This window comes from Rhinichthys klamathensis, unplaced genomic scaffold (genome assembly GCF_029890125.1).
Source record: "Rhinichthys klamathensis goyatoka isolate OS25496 unplaced genomic scaffold, OSU_Roscu_1.1 h1tg000021l_1, whole genome shotgun sequence".
NCBI lineage: Eukaryota > Metazoa > Chordata > Actinopteri > Cypriniformes > Leuciscidae > Rhinichthys > Rhinichthys klamathensis.
Window position 1 is genome coordinate 2,506,558 of NW_026606572.1, and position 11,618 is coordinate 2,518,175.

The following is an 11,618-nucleotide window of genomic DNA, read 5'->3' on the forward strand; positions in this document are numbered from 1 at the left end:
CCTCAGTTGAAGTTGCGGCTACTGGTGGTGATGCCTAGACGTTTGCTTTGCTTTCTTTTTCCTGATCTTTTTTTTAAAAAAAAACATGATTTTACTTTTCATTCATGCTCTTTTGTGAGAACCTTTCCTTTGAGGTGGCAGTATCCGTGAGCCTTGATGTATTTTACCTGACTGACGCCAACCTCGTTTTCGTTTTGCTTTTTGTATTCCCGTTAATGAAGTCTGGTGGAAACCATTGCATATTATTTGTTATTTTGTCTGTGCTGATATTTGCTTCAGAAGACTGGAAGGTCATTGCTGGACCATGAACGTTTCTAGTGACAATGGTGTATTGATGAAGGAAAAAAGGGACAATATTTCCTTGAAAAACCTTGGAAAGCTGACGATAGGATGTATATTGATTTTGTTTGTGGGCACGTGCCACAGAACTGCCTGTTTAAAAGGATACAGAAAGCCCTCATTGCCCACCGACTCGAGGATATACATGAACCCTAGCTCATCCTCACTGCCAAAGACCAGTTCAACTTCAAAAGCCACAAATTCAAATTCAAAGACTCCGAATAGGATTAGACGTAGGTAACGTGAGCCATCTGATGTCATCCAGTTGGAAAAGACAGTCTTGACACTGACATGTTTCCTCATCACTGGAGCTCAGATGTTTCCTCATGTCCTCAAATTTCACATTTCATTTCTAGTTATTCTTGACCTTCCCAATGTTAAGATCAATTTATCTCCTGAAAAAAAGCTTTTGTATTTGTGTCTGTGTGTTTGATTGTGTATATACAGTATACACAACTGACCCCACATTTAGTGAGCGTTCGCCTCAGTGTCCTCGAATTTTCATAATGCAAGGTTGAATGGAAACAAAAGGGGCATGAAGGGCTCCAGAGTTTTTGAATTTCTTGTAAAAACAATGTCTTGAGGGAGACGGCTGACAGGACACTACCTACTCAAGGGACATTCTCAGTGCCAAGACCTTTTTATCATCATACGTGCCCTGTAATGATCCAGGAGGAACGCAGAAATGGGCAGGCTTCTGAATATATGAGTTATGAAGGGATTAGACATTTTGTTTTATCTATATTCTACGTCACATCAAGTGTTGTTTTTCTTCTCTTTATGGGTTTGTGTTTAAAATATGGTGCCCGATTTGTTACCGCTAAAAAAAGTGAAAAGATTGTGAAATCTTAATGCGCCGTCTCATATCCTGTAACCTGTGAAGACCTAATAGTGTGATTATATCTCTTGAGGGTGAATTTACCATCTAAATTATTGTCGGTCTCCATAAACATTTCAAAAACACTGCCATATTTTAACACTGAAGATGCTATAACAATACTTGATCATCGCATTTGCTCTGCAATCCACACTAGTCCTGTTTCATTAAAGAAGGATTCAACCTCCATACTGAAAGCATTTAGAGCTAGCTGTAGCGTGAATTAATGAATTGTATGTAAAATTTTCTTTCCTGTTCAATTTAAACACGGACTACCAAACATAATGTGTTGTCTAGTAACAGCAACATGCGTTCTGACACCAAACTGGATGGGTCTCACTTGTAGACAACATTGGTGACCTTCTGACAGTGCAACTTTCACTCTGTTCTCACAGTCGCTCAGAGTGTCACTGCCGCCCTCATGTGATCTCGATAGTCAACATCACAGCTTTTCTGTAAATGAAATTTAGATCCACTTGAAGCTTCTGGTCGTCTTATTTATTGAATTATAAAACTCCTAGATAGAATATGTGAACTTCATAAATCTGCATAGACAGAATGTGGCAGAAATAGCAGTGAACATTTAGGCAACTACAGTATAATATGGCTAATTAGCGTGTCTAGAGGCTTATGAGACATGATTCTGAACCAATCTGTGAATCTTCATAAAGATGATACAGTGGTTTAGCTCTCTTTATCTACTAAATTTTGTTGAACTGTACAGTGCATGATGAGTAAGGGGGTGATGAAGCTGTGTGTTGTGACATCATGTCAGATCAATGGCATCTTCATCATCTCCACCTTGTGGAAGGCCTCGCTGATTCAACACACCTGTTCAATTGAATGAATGTTAGCCATTCTAACACAGCGACCCTCAAATGTAATGTAAAATGTAATTATTTGATCAATAATGTCAGCCTTCCTCAAGCAGGAGATGTGTAATGTGGCATTGAGTGTGATATTGCAGTTCTGCTGTCATTCCGTCTGTACAGAATTATTCAGAACTCTAAATAGTGTTTTTGTAGTTCAACATGCCCAGCTGAATCATAATGTTGTAAATGCATTTCGAGGGCTGCATGTCATGGCTGTGTACTGGCAGTATAGCTGCAGAAAAACAAAACAAATGACAAAAAATATTGTGTTGATGTGTGTTCAGTTCAGCCAGTGCTGCTTTTTCAAGTGGTGATTTTTATGTTCTTTTTTATAACCAAAATAGTGCACTGAATATTTAAAAAAACTTGCCATGTTTTTTTATGCTTCTGTGTTTTTGTTGTACTCCATTGTGTTTTTTATATCGATACTTATTTTATTCAATTGTAGCAATTGCTATTATGAAAAGGCACTTTGCTATTGTCAGTTGATTGCAATAAAACGTTCAGTGCACAGCATTTTAGATTGTGTTTATATAATGTATCAATTTACAAATGTTAAGAGTTACAGCTGTTAACTGAAATATCTTTTCAAACCTGTAAGACTGAACATTCCTACATTGATTTTGATTGTATTTTTAGACATTTTTCAATATCTTTGTTTATGTTCCACAGAAGAATGAAAGTCATACAGGTTTGGAACAACATGACAGAATTTGCGTTTTTGGTTGAACTGTCCCTTTAAAATAAGCTTTTGAATTTACCATTACAATTTTTAGTACAGTTGCGTTCAGCTAAAGAATAAGGTTTCTGTACTTTTCTTTCACACACCTTAATAAATAACAGAAGCATTTGCGAATCTCTTCACTCCTTGACCTCCAGGGCTTTGAAGAGAGTGGAAAATCCCGTCTCTAAAGACACCATCTTAAAGGTGAGAATGGGATCTGACATATCTTCCAGTGTCTTATCGGGTCTGTTTGACTCAGATGCTCTGGGTTGTGGGGTGGATGAGTTGGGTGGCTGCAGGCTGGTGTGTTATTATAACAGGCCAGTGCTTGTTAACCTCCAGAGCAGTGTGGAGGAATCATACTGAGAGTTGCTGTCCCTTCCAGCTGCTCACAAACCTGGTTTAATGATGGACAGTGGCCAGTTTCAGCATCTGGCTGAATTATGATGTCTGGATGAAGACGAGCCTTTGTGCTTTGTTTACCTAATGTTTTGTGATGGTCTGTTCTGTATGTGTAATTGCAAATTATAGCAGTTATCTCCTAGCCCCTCAAATTTAGCATCCTGGCTTTGCTGATATTTTACCCAAACTCAATGGAATGTTTCACTTTTGTAAAACTATTCTTGTTTTACTCTCTTCAAAGTCTGTGCGCTGCTTGGTGACACTTCTTTTGTAGCCATTTTCACTGGCAGAGAAAAGAATATACAATATAACTGCATGGCCAATTTTGTCAGAAACCCAGTTACTTCAGTAGGTCTCTTACACCCTTAATGAAGCCCATTTAAATGATGAGAAAACACTTTTGAATTTAAAGACCCATTGAAATCGATTTGCAAGCAGAGTTTGAATGGGGCATATCAAATGCTCATTTTTGGCTTTTGTTAGGTCATGGTCATTAACTATAATTAAGTTGTAACTTGCTAGTTAGTTGCAGATTTTATTTGGCGGAGAGATTTTCTCATTCTAGAGAGCATTTGAATTGGACAAATATTTGAGAAAGACTATAAGTCCTAAAGGTGCGGTATGGGATATTTGGTACTCTATAGCGGATGAGGCGAGTTACTCCCGAAAGAACATTGTTTTGCTAATTACATGAGTTGGGCTTCGGCTAAGCTATTCAGCGTAGATGAATATGATGATTTGAGGTGATGATTATGATTATAATAATATTTTTCAACTGTAATTTATGGCAAAGCTGAATTTCAGCATCATTACTCCAGTATTAAGTGTCACATGATCCTTCAGAAATCATAAATCATTATAATATGCTGATTTGCTGCTCAAGAAACACTTATTATTATCAATGTTGAAAACAGTTGTGCTGCTTAATATTTTTGTAAAAACAGTGATGTGTTTTTTATAAAAAGTTCGAAAGAACATAATTTATTTGAAATATAAGTCTTTTGTAACATTATAAATGTCTTTACTGTTACTTTTGTTCAAAAAAATATTTACTGACCCCAAACTTTTCAATGGTACTGTCTTCCACTTTTGTTTTGTCTCTTTTAAAATAAATAAAAGAAAAATGTCAAACTGGCAGCTCAAATTATAAATCGTTATAAGTTATAACTATGTATAATTTGAGCTGCCAGTTTGACATTTTTCTTTCATAACATTATTTATTTTAAAAGAGACTGTAAAAAAACTGTAAAAAAAAAATATTGTTGGTTTACCTTAAAATTTTAAGTTAATTAAAATTAAAAAATTGAGTTGATACAATGGAGATTGGTTTAATCGACAGAAACTCAAAATATGATGTTATATGAATAACATAAATTAGACAAGTTGATTAGACAAAAGAAAAAATGTTGTGATAAATCATGTACATCATTTTTTACAGTGTACAGTTGTGAATCTGAGTATGGCAAGGAGAACGTTTGTGCTTGTTTAAAGATTTGTGTTCATTTTTAACCAAAAAATCTTGTACATAACCTAAATATCTGCTAAATGTAAACATTTTGTAAACGTAATACGAGTACACTAGAATTTACACGACATCAAAGCAAATACAAATGAAGTGAAAGCCACAAACCTCTCATTTTAATTTCACGGGGACTTTAAGCTAAATCAGGCATGCAGTCGTGCTCTGTGGCTCATTATTTTATTTTGCAACGTTTGCAGTGGGTGTTGTTTTATATATTTTGCTCTATTTGTGAAGCAATGGTGTGCTGTGTATGAACGGTAATTAATGTGTTTGTGATGATGGCCTGATGTGAGTATAGCGAGAGGTTGTCATGCGGGATAGATGGTCCTGTCCCCTGTTGCTGTCCTGTCTGCTAACCGAGCGTGGCGTGACCACCAGGGGCCAGGACCAAATCACATCACACCTATCATAACTCATCCTGACTCGCCAGCTAAAACTCCATTCTGCTCATGAATATTAATACTTCTCTCACGCCATGATGTATGTGGGATTGTGTTTCTCATTTCTGGGCCTGCGGGAGAAACTGCTCAGAGAATTTGTAAATACAGTCTCCCCGCTATCCTTCATTACATTACCTGTCTGAACGGTGTCGAATCAATTTGCTGACACCACCGCCTGTGCTTTGTGTCACAGGACCTATGAAAGCGCTGAATGGAATGGGAATTACTTTCTGATGAAAGCAAACCTGTGCCACAGGTGTGTGCCTTTGTGTCATTTGTAATATATCAAAAAAAAGCATTCAAGGGGAGAGCAGACACCACGCCTCTGTAGGATTACAATGAATCACGGTTCTGAGCATTGGGATGCACTGCTCAATAACATCCAGAGCCGGGGTCATGTTTCTGACAGACCGCGGCAGAAATCAGATGGATGGATTAAAGAAGAGTGAATAAAAATGGATAAAAGAATACAGACAGCTGCCTTGGGAAAAAGATGGGATGGAGAATAGAGATGTAGATTGTATGTTCATGTTTACAGCAGCGTGATGCAAGTTATTGTGTCTGCTTCAGCTGCATCCCAGCCTCTTAGCAAGGTCGAGCTGTCTGACAGGCCTATCAGATGAAAAACAAAGAACAAGTCTCTATAATATCTCACAGCTGAGCAGGAGAGGTGTGTTCGTCTAATAAAGACCATAGAATGTAATAATAATAAAAAATGATCTTTCATTGCAATAGACACCAGTGGAGACCTTGAAACATGTCTCTGTAATTACACAATTGCCTTTGTGATATATTATATGTGAACGTGATATTTTTCTTTTTTTACTGACGTCAGAGCTCTATGAACAAATTTTATGAAGCTGTAAGCACATGTTTTTCCATTGACGTCAATTTAAAAGTTTAAGACAATTTAATATGTTCAGGGAAATGTAGTCAGCTGGCCATATTATTTCGCAAAATAATAATTTTGACTGTACATTATATATATATATTATATAAACACTACAGTTCAAAAGTTGGGTCAGTAAGATTAAAAAAACAATACTTTTATTCAGCAAGGAAGCAATAGTCAAAAGTGACATTTACATTGAAACAATTCTATTTCAAACAAATGCTGCGTTCTTTTGGACTTTCTATTCATGAATCAACTGTTTTCAACATTGATAATAATAAATGTTTATTGAGCACAAAATCAGCATATTAGAATGATTTGTGAAGGATCATGTGACACTGAAGACTGGAGTAATGATGCTGAGAATTCAGCTTTGCCATCACAGGAATAAATCCAATAACTTATTTTACATAGAAATAATAATTCACAATATTACTTTTTTTTTTAACTTTATTTTGATCCAATAAAAGAGACTTCTTTCAAAAACATTAAACCAATCTTAATTAAGCCAAATGTTTGTGTATTGATTAATTCACGCTAAATAGTAGTATGTGATGACCATTGAAATTCGATCTCATATAAATAAACAAACCTCACATGTTGCCAGCTATGATCACTGCTAGATATCACCGAAAACTGCTGTATTTATGTTCTCTGATTTTGCTTGGTTGTTGAACACCCAACTCTTACTACAATCTACAGCTATCCATAATAGATGAGCTTTAAAATGTGTGGTTTTCTATGGGGCCTCAGCACTGCTTTAATGAGCTCTAGTTCCAGGCAATGTGAAATCTAAAGCATTTCAGGTGAGTTTTACTGTCTTATTCATTTGCCTCAGAGAAAGTGTTTAGTTTACTTGTTATTGTTATTACAGAGGGAATGTTCCCACCATCTCATTTAGCTGCTTGACGTGTTTTAGATTGTGCCAAAGGGTTTCATTATTAACCTCCCCTTTAAATTCAGTCTCATATTAGCTATTGTTGTTAAGTGTTATGTAAATGAAGGGTTTCATTAGAGGGAAAGCGAGGTCATTTAGACTGGTTAATACTATTGATTTCTGTGCATCACAGTGGTCTTCCCTAACCTGAGTTTCAAGTATAAACATATGAAGCATGTCTACATCAACCCTTCTGAGAGTTCACAGTTGAATAAAATCCCTTGAAATGCTGGATTTGAATTGATTTAAATTCTCATACATCCCAATTAGTGGTGTTCACAAGAAAGAAATGCCTTTCTTTAGTAAAATTGCTGTCATTAGGCAAATGCAACTTCAGCTACCCTTTACAGGTGCACCGCTAACCCTGTGATTTTCACCAGAGGAGGCCAAAGAGGAGGAGGAAAGTGAGCAGCAGAAGAAATGTATTAGTGACTAAAAACTGAAAACACTTTCATTTGTTAGTTTCATTTGCCTCTCTCTGCTGAAATAAAAAAACGACTTAAGCCAGCCTCTGTGGTCAGCTGATTGATGGTTTAGAGATGTACTTTTAAACTGGTCAGGCGGGCATTTTCTCTCCACATAACTCATTGCTTAACTACCTAATTATAATAAGTTGTTGGAGAAATGAACTAGTCACAACTGAGAGTGAGACCATATAACTTTGTCGCATATCCATCATTCAAACCAAGTTGATTCAACACGCAGGTGGTGGAGTAATAATTTTTGCTAATTAATATGTTTGAGATTGAATTAATGTCAGGATATTGCTGTAAATAATGAATGTTATCTATACTTTCCTGTTTATGTTATCTGTTGTTTTGCATTATTTGCAGATGATTGTTTTAATTGTGGGTTTCCCACAGATTATATACTCATGATGGCACTCTAAAAAAAATATTTGAAAAACAAAACTGTGCAAACTAAAAGATTGTATTATACACACACAGTATATATAGAATGAAAGATATAGATTGTACTGCATGTTATGTTGCTTATTTGTAGCATGATCTATTTACTTGCTGACTAATAATGCTTTTGGGAAACGCACTCCAGACTGGGAAACCAGCTTAGAAACAGCTTGGCAGCCACCTAAACCAGTTAAACACCAGCTTAGTCAGGCTGGAAGACCAGTTAAACTAGCTTAACATAACCCAGCCCGGAAGATCAGCTAAACCAGCTAAAACCCACCTTTGGCTGGATTTGTTTATTCAACTGATTTTGGAAGTTACGCCTGCTATAGCTTACCTGAGTGTGTCTACTGGCTAAAAATGCTAATATTTTTAGATACTGATCTATCCATGGCACATCAAAAGAAGGTTGTGTTATTTATGCTCACACTATTGCTTTTGACCACATATTGTAATCTCTGGATAAAAGCATCTGATAAACGCATAAATGTAGATGTTTATCCTTCATGTACACACGCATGAAGAGATAAGATGTTGGCTTTGTAGTTGCTAGCATACCTGGAAGCAGATAGGTTACTTTTCATACTCCGCATGTCGAATGATGTTCAACCCTAGTGCACATTTATCAGCTCTTCTGTAATGTTGTTTGTAGTTCATATTTTCCACTGCTGCCACAAACTGAAGTAATGTTTCTACATTAAATGTTGTCACAACACCAAGCTAATAAGCTGAGCTCCATTTACTTGCTCTTCTGGGGCTGAGTAATTCTGAATGATTGTGAATTAAATGTGCTAATAATAAAACTACTGATCGCTTTTGCTAAGAGTGTTAATCAATTCCATAATACTATTTCTGAAATCATTACTAACATAGAGACAGATTAAATGACTTAATAATACATGCCAAACTAGTTTTAAGACTAAAGAAATTACGGTACCAATATCAACTACATCATTTTTGCTGAGGTATTTTTTGAAGCGATTAGTTTCTGCCTCAGCTGTCTGAATACACAACCATCTTCTTCATATTTTTGTAGCATATTCTAATTTTCTGTTTTTGTCAATAAAAACAAAAACTGATGTAACAGTTTCGTCAACTGCTTTGTGAACGATTACACTGATGAAATGTTATACTGTATATCTTTGGAGTTTCACTTTGGTTTGTCTCCATAAGAGAGATGTGCTAATATTGTTTTAAGCTATACTGTAGTTTTTTTTTCATCTGGTGGATGATACAATTCCCACACAGATCAAATAGACTTATGTTGCATAAGAAAGAGATGGACTCTTCGGAGACGAACTTTTCATATGCGAACATCACTCATATTTTGTAACACAGACATCTTTTGTCATGTTGTTGAGTATTTTCAGTTGATGCAAATCATTAGAATTATTTCAATTTTGTTAAATTAATCTAGCTAATTCTGTATAGCTAAAAAAAGAGTTAATAATAAGAGTTAATAGCAAACACAAGGGCAAGAAGCAAGGCTATGATTATAATGATTATACAAAATGCGAAAGTTCAGCAACAATATCAAAAGATCTTTTTTTTGTTATTCAGCAAGTAGCCTACCCAACATCGTATAAAACAAGTTTACATCATATATATTTATTAACAATGTCAAAACCGAGAGGTGTGAAAGTATCAGATATGGAAATGAATGGAAAAGTGCAGCAAAGTGGGACAACATGTAAAAATCAGAAAAAAGTGTGAAATTTTGAGATAACATAATAATACACCGTATAGAGAAAGAATATGCCTGGAGCTTGGGTGGCTTCTGTTTTAAGTAAATGTAATGCTTTAATATTCTGATTTATATACACTCTCTTTTTCTCCTGTCTCTCACACGCTCCCCAGAGTCAAGCCAACCATTCACTCCAGCCCTGTCCTCCTTCAGGGCTGTTGTACCTTGGGGAAGGAATGAGTGCGAAGCTAAGCGTAGAGAAGCTGAGAGCACTTGCCACTCTCCCTAACAGGATTATCCCTCACTGACGCTGCTGCTGTCTCCACTCACGAGCGGATCACATTCTTAATAAACGTGTTACCTCACACTCTGAGCGGCCGCAGGTGATGTTATGTGGATGTGGCGGTGAGGGGGTTCTCACTGTCACGGTTAGACATGGAAGCTTGAATTTGTTTCACTCTCTCTGAGTACCCGTAGCATTATGGGTAGGGCTACAGTATAGCTGCAATCCCACATAATCAATAATTCATTGAATAACATCAGCTAAGTCAAATGCTCTGTGACCAGCTCAAACTTTAGGGAACGTGTTTGGATTTAAGGAGTCGGCTGTTGTTGTGCTAGCACTCATGGTCGCTCAGCACTAGCTGTGAGCTAAACTCTGTTTTTGTAGCCTACTTGTCATTTCCCTGGTCTTTCAGGGAGCATATGACTCCCAAAGCGAAGCACAAACAGACTGTCTGCCTAAATACAACAATTTCGTCACTGTGTCATCATCACCACCAGTTTTGGTACACAGAGTTCTCTGTTTATGTGTTTGTGTTACCCATGGATACGGTCACCTGCTAAGGTCAGTATTTAGTTGCTTTCAGTGGTACTCTGACAGTTATTCTTCCTGGTATAAAAGCACAGAAAAAGTCAAAACATGTTATGATAACACTTAAAATCCATATTCTAAATGCCACTATATCTCTGTGTGTATGTGGCTTTAGCAGTTATTAACTGCATACTGATGGGTTTTCACTCATCCTTGAAATGAGTAGCACTCGTCCTCTTGTGTCCTTTTCATGACTATGAGAAATATTGCTGCTCCAGATGGCATTTCAAATAATTCATTAATTCTTTCTTCGGAGAGCAGGCAGAGATGGTATACCTGCCTGGTTAAAGGAGAAACTTCAGACGAAGCGTAAGCTGAGCAGATGCTTAAATTTGTATTGTCAGCATGTGCTTTTGAGGTGTTTACACACTCCTGAGAATGAGACTTTAGATACTTCATTGTTTATACATAATAAAGGAAAATACAAATGTTGTTTGGAGGACACAAATAACTGCAGTAATGTTCTAATGAACTAGATGAACTGCCTAAAAAGTTTTACAGTCATGACATAACACAAATAAAGCCTCTTCATTTATGTATTTTTATTATTTTTGTTTTATATTTATTACATTACATGAAAGTGGAATCATGTGGTTCAGGTTATTCATTCATTTAGCATATAGTAGGCAATACATCTGTAAATTTTAAGAAAAATAACGAAAATGAAAAGCCCATAGTGGCTTGTACGGAATATTTTCCAATTATTATTAAAATTAGATTTTCCATACAGTGAAATAAATAAATATATATATTTTTTTAATTATTAGGAATAAAAAAGTATAGCAGTGTAGGCTAATTGAAGAACCTCTATGTGAAAAGGTGCACTGTAGAAAACTGGATGAAGATGAATATATTTCTTTGGGGTGGTGATGAACCTAGAAGTTGTAGTGAAAAACTGTGAAGCATTGTGGGAGATATTTGAAGGTGATTTCAGTGCACAGGAGAAAACTGCCCATAACAAAACGTTTCTGGTAAATATGCAGAACAACGGGTAGGCCTACTTTATTAGCCCAGACTATGTTAAAATGTGAGGTATATAGCTCAATATGAGGCATGTATCATGGATGGATTATAGGCATATTCGTAGCACTTTAGCTATATGGAAATCATTAGGTTATCAAAGGTGTATGCATATTCACGCAGATCA